Raw genomic sequence first — 6,000 nt, forward strand, 5'->3', positions numbered from 1 at the left:
TTTAGCAGAAAGGTTTTAATTTGCATTCATGTAATCATAGAACGGTTTGGGCAGGAAGAGACCCCAAAGCCCACCCAGCCCCACCCCGTGCTGTGTGCAGGGCTGCCCCCCCACCAGCTCAGCTGCCCAGGGCCCCATCCAATCTGGCCTTGAGCACCTCCAGGGATGGGGCACCACAGCTTCTCTGGGCAGCTGTGCCAGCACCTCACTGCCCTCATAATGAAGAATTTCATCCTTATATCTAATCTAAATCTACTCTTTTTTAGTTTAAAATCATTGTGCTTTATCCTGTCACTATATTCCTTGATGGAATGTTCCTCTCCAGCTTTCCTGTAGACTCCTTTTTAGTACTGAAAGGCTGCAATGAGGTCTCCTCCAGAGCCTTCCCTTCTCCAGACTGAACAACCCCAACTCTCAGCTTGTCTTCATAGAGAGGTGCTCCAGCCCCCTGATCACCACTCTGGCCTTCCTGTGGACCCACTCCAACAGGTCCACATCCTCCTTTGTGCTGGAGGCCACAGAGCTGAACACCGTGCTCCAGATGGAGTCTCATGAGAATTCATCCATTAGCTTTTTATGGTATGGTCTTGATTTCATTGAAACTCTGTCCATTGTCTTCATATGGTTGTTTTTTGAGACAATGGCTATTTCTTTGTATTCTATTACATGCCTGTCAGATGCTAGTGATTGAATAATTAACACATATACAAAAATAATATTAAGAGAGGAGAAAAAGTAGAGTAGAGTTCAGCATGAGCTAAACTGGGTGAATATTGGCTCAGGTTAGGGATTTATAGAAGTAATCAAGTTACCATATCTTAGTGAGTTACAATCAAGCAAGTTATGCAGTAATTCACCTTGTATGAGCGTAGCGGGTAGTTCAGCACATACAAACAGTTGGAGTGAGATTTAGGTGAAAAATATTTGATCTTCTGCCTGTCTGACATGTTAGTACTGCTCAGCTAGTATGTAATGACACTCAGAGATGTGGAAACTGAATCTGAGCTCAAATATGCCTGTATTAGAAACTGCACAGATAAATGTTTCTACAAATTATAATGAGAACAGCATGTTTTAATCTCTTCCTCTATGTGGTGGATTGGAAAGACATTACTATGAAAAGTTAAATTCCATTGTCTCCTGCCTTTTTCATCCACCATGAATCATGTGATGGCAACAAGAATAACTAGTGAGTTGTATGTGGAGAGGATAGGTTTATGATATTGTCAGTGCATCAGTTGGTCAGTTTTTACTGTCAAATTTTGCTTAAATATATAGGATTTGCATGCTGTGTCTCTTTTGAATGTCTGTGAAAAAGGAGCAGCGTCACTCTGTATTAATGCTACTTAAGTTGTAGAAATTTTATAACCTAGAAAATTGAAAGGCTTTAAAATACTCTGAAGAAAACAGAAATGGGAAAGTTATTCTTTCTAGGCTCAAGTTGTTTATTGCTTAGGAGCATGTTCTCTGTATCAGTCCTCTGAACCTTTTGAAGGTCTTATGAGTCAGATATTGATCACACGTATTAGTAGGAGAGATTACTTTTTTCTACATACAGGCACTTACAATACAAGTTATTAATTTTTCCTATCCTGTGTTACTCATGCACAAAGATAGATTCAGCTGTCTTGGTCAGATCTTACAAAACAAAACAAATAAACAAGATGGGGAAGAATGTTCTGTAGGTGTGTAGTGTTCTTTTTAGTCGCTGCAATACCGTAAGTTAGTTAAGTCCTCAGAAATTAGGAAGTATTTAACTATTGAACAGAAACCCCATTGCCACCAAACCTTTGAAGCTCTGAAGCAAATGCTTATCTTATCAGAGGTGTCAGTATCGTCAATATTTCTTCCTAACCAAGATACAATAAACAAATAAATAAAGCTCTTCAGAAAAATCTAGGAGCAATGAGTGAATTTGGTGTGCTGTCTCATGATTATTCATGGTGGGTTTTTTTGTTCATTATCTCTTTATAGCATCTTGAATTACTGCTTCCATGATTTTAGTTTCTTTTAAAATAAGACATGTTTGTATATACCTAGAGAAAATATTTAATTAAACCTTAATGGAAAGATGGTAACGTACTCTGAAACTAAGTTATTCTTTTCGAAGTTTGCTGTTGGTATGATGCAGTAAGTAAAAGGATGCTATAATGAAGAATAACAATGGCAGTTACGCCACATATCCAATGTTTCATTCTAGTTTTCTTCAAGTATATAAGGATCCTAAAATTTCAGGTTTAGTACCATTGTACAGTAGTTTTGTAAGAGTGGTGTGTTCACATGTGAGGCAAAGTGGAACTTCATACTCTGTAACACTGATTTTGTGCAATCCTAAAAAGAAATTTCACGAATAAGAAATGCAATAATACCATTACTTAAAAATTTTTTATTTCAAACTTTTAATCTGCTTTCACATGCTGTTGAACATGTGGTGAATATTGAATTGAAAATACATTATCTTTAGTAAGCTGTAGAAGCGAATGACGTATCTTTTTTAATCTCAGATATCAGTTTGAAGTCATGTATACATTGAAAAAAAAAAAAAAAAAAAAGGTGGAACTGATGCCCTTACACGGATATATTGTTAAGATGCTGGATATGATCAGTGTTTTGTTTTTGGCTCAACACGTTTACATCTGAACTTTACCTCCTGTGGATCTTAAACAGGTGACATTCCAGTGTTAACAATCCATTTTCTATTTCATTTTTCTCCATATTATCTAGAACAAACCAATTATACACATTGTACACACAGTCCTAAGCCCAATAAACGATTTGAAATGCTTTGCAGTGTAAAGATTCATCTGATGCGAAATAGTTGGTTCAGTCAATTGGAAATAATGCATGTTACTAGTCTGACACCGCTGAGGGTGAAGCTTGAGATTAAGATAGTATAAGAAAATGTAACAAGATAAGGGAAAAGATGGGGAATGATGTAGCAGTAGTTAGTTTTCCACAGATAAATTAATGTAAGCAGACTTTGATATGTATAAAGCATGAGCTGAAGGCAGCTGTTTTGGACTTCATTTTTCACGAACTTTTTCATATCTCTAGGAACTTGTTACTGCAGGGACTTTGGTCCAGTTTATTTGGTATTCCTAAAGGACCAAAGCTTAAGAACCTGGACTCCGTTTTTATGCAGTTGGAGACTTCTGCGTAGGAATTGGAGAGTTGGTTAGCTTTTCTTCATTAGTGCCATGTGAAAAAGTTTGCATTGTTTTATGTAGCCCACTCCATTAAAAGTCGGCAAACATTGGATTCTTTCTCAAAAACACAAATGCAAAAATGTATTGATTCCTGCTGAGTACAGTTGTACCTTGCCTAAACAACTCCTATTGTATTGCCAAAACTCCTATTAGCCAGCAAACAAAACGTGCAGAAAAGGAAACTCAACAGTGCCACAAAGTTCTTGAGACACGAAGGTTTGTTTTCTGGCATCTCCCCACAGCGATTAGGTAAGTGTTACGTACTTATATAATGTGATCTCTCTTTTACTAGGTTCAATGTGTTACATTCAAATTATTAAGATGGACAAAATTGTATATGGAATTTTGATTTACTGCCGCAGGGCACTCTAAGACTTGTACTGTGCCTTGTACCTGCGGTAATTTTGGAGTAAAAGTAATATTTTGGTGAAAAGAGAAAGTCATCTACAAATATAAAGTCAAAAGAGACCTGTTTCCAAGTCAGGCTTCACACCAAAGACTACGTTACATAGGACATCAATGCAAGTATTTATTGAAATTGGAGTTTGTGTGATAGCTCAGCTCTTTATGCTTTCCTATTAATTCAGTAGTAAGAGTTTCTGGTGTAGATGTCTTTTATAATCTTGTATGTCTGCTGAAATGAATTATCTTGCAGTGAAACTGCCCAGGATTATATTCCGTAAGAGAAAGAAAAATTTGTTTCCTGATTTGTGTTGATAGCTTTTTTTCCTTGACTATTAAAAATCTGGTTTAAGGAAATAACCCCATTTACAACTGATAACTTGGATATTGGCATAGAAGCAGCCTTGATTCTTGCTCTTTTTAGTTTTCCATGTATATTCTCAGGCATTAGCAGGCTGTACCAAATTTGTCTGCTTAATCTGCTGAAAATAGTGCATACCATTAGGCAGCAACTTGTTCCTCTGAAATTCAGTAATTTCTCCTCTTTCATAGACAGGAATAAGGCTATCAATTTACTCCTTTTGTCCTTCATTAATGATTTTTGCAGGGTTTTAATTACGTTTATGAGAATGTTATGTGAGCATACTTACCCAGGTAGAGAATCTGTGTCCATCTTGGTGTATGAACTTATTTATAGTTCCGTCCAATCACAATCCATTTTCTATCTGTGAATAACCTGCTGCCTCCATTAAATCTGCAACTTATATCTTATTCCAAGAACCCAGGTTTCGGAATAAGATTTAAAGGCAGTGAGTGTGGGGTTTTTTTGTGGGTTTTTTTTTTTTCCTTCTTTTTTTCCTAGTCCCATGGAAGCACACGCCACCTTTTACTACCCTTGTGCATTTGGCATTCCAGACACTCGTATGTAGAGCTATCCCATTCCAGTGTTATATATACTGATATACATATATGCAAAATATCGCATGTAAACTTTTGCACAAAATCGTCTTTGTAGTGAATGGCCCATGATAGGTCCCTCTGTTCTTCACATGGGCAGGAACTGGAGTCTCTGCAGGGTCACCTGCAGTGAAGCATTCATTTTGTCTGCTCTTAGGCTGCTTTTTCTCAAGGCACCAATATAACTGGTAGTCTGGTTGTCCTTGTAATCGCTTTTCATGGAATCGATCTGTCTTGCTTCTGTTTATCTGTTCTCTCCTTTTCCTGCTCTATGTATTTCTCATAAGGGTGTTTGTATGAGCTGTGGGAAAAACTGAAAGTTGGTAACACAAGTGTAGCCAGTGAATGATTATGTTTGCAGCTAATCCTTGGAAGTGCAGCAGAAGTTTTCAAGAAAATGGCCTCTATACATAATGACATGAGAAGGGGAGCAACTGAAGGGGTGAGAAAATGTACTGTACCTCAGGCTTCAACCTCTGCCTTTTTTTTCCCCTTCCCATTGCTTTTTATTCTTTACCTGTTTCTTCCCACAGTTCTTACATCAGAGGCTGCCTCTGACTTCTTCCATCCCAAATGGCATCAAGTGAGGGGATTGGGGGATGCATTCTGCTCATTTATCAGCTGAATATTTGGCAGGTTTGCTGCTGGGACCTGCACAAACCTTTCAGAGCTTCCTTAGTGTCAGGTGAATGATCTGGCTGCATAGTGCTTGCAATAAATCTTGTCTGATCTCTTTCCACAAACATAGAACTGAATAAGTTGTAGCAGTGTGAGGCAGTTCCTGATGTCCTTGATGGAAACAACAGTAGCTGTCTTGTACTGACTCCAGTGTCTAAAACAACAGGAAGAGAAGAATCCAGCTGTAATGTAAACTTGTCAAAGAGTGATGTTTATGCAGAATATGTTTCTCAGGAAGCATTTGCTTTCTACTGGCATAATAGGACAGCATATAGAATAAGTTTTAGCTATTTGCAAGGAAAATGTGGACTGAAGCTTGTATTTAACATGTATGTGAGCTGCTAACATGGACTTGGTGAACTTTCCAGCTGTCTTTTCTATAATGGATGTAAATCACAAGCCAGCGTTTTTCCCTGTCCCTTCCACTAATGCTTATTTTCACATCATGCTCTTGCAGCTTTGTGATATGCAATAAGAAGAAGCCATGCAGAAATTTGAGATTTGTCCTAGTCAGTACAATTTTCTGGGTGTAAAACAGATTAGGGGGAAAAAAGAAAGTGCCTTTGTGGAAATATTCTGCTTAACTTTTTTTGCAGCTTACAGATTTAACTGAAGAAATTGCATATTAATCCTTTAGCATGGAGAGTGTTAGCATGTAAGGGATTTTAATGAGTTAGTTAAAACTGAAAATAATTTTGTAATTTGCACTGAAAATGTTAAATCTTACTCATTTAGATTTTAGAAACCTCCTGTTGAT

The sequence above is a fragment of the Lagopus leucura genome, unplaced genomic scaffold (genome assembly GCF_019238085.1).
Source record: "Lagopus leucura isolate 7727_CA_CO unplaced genomic scaffold, USGS_WTPT01 Super-Scaffold_100002, whole genome shotgun sequence".
In the NCBI taxonomy this organism is placed as follows: Eukaryota; Metazoa; Chordata; class Aves; order Galliformes; family Phasianidae; genus Lagopus; species Lagopus leucura.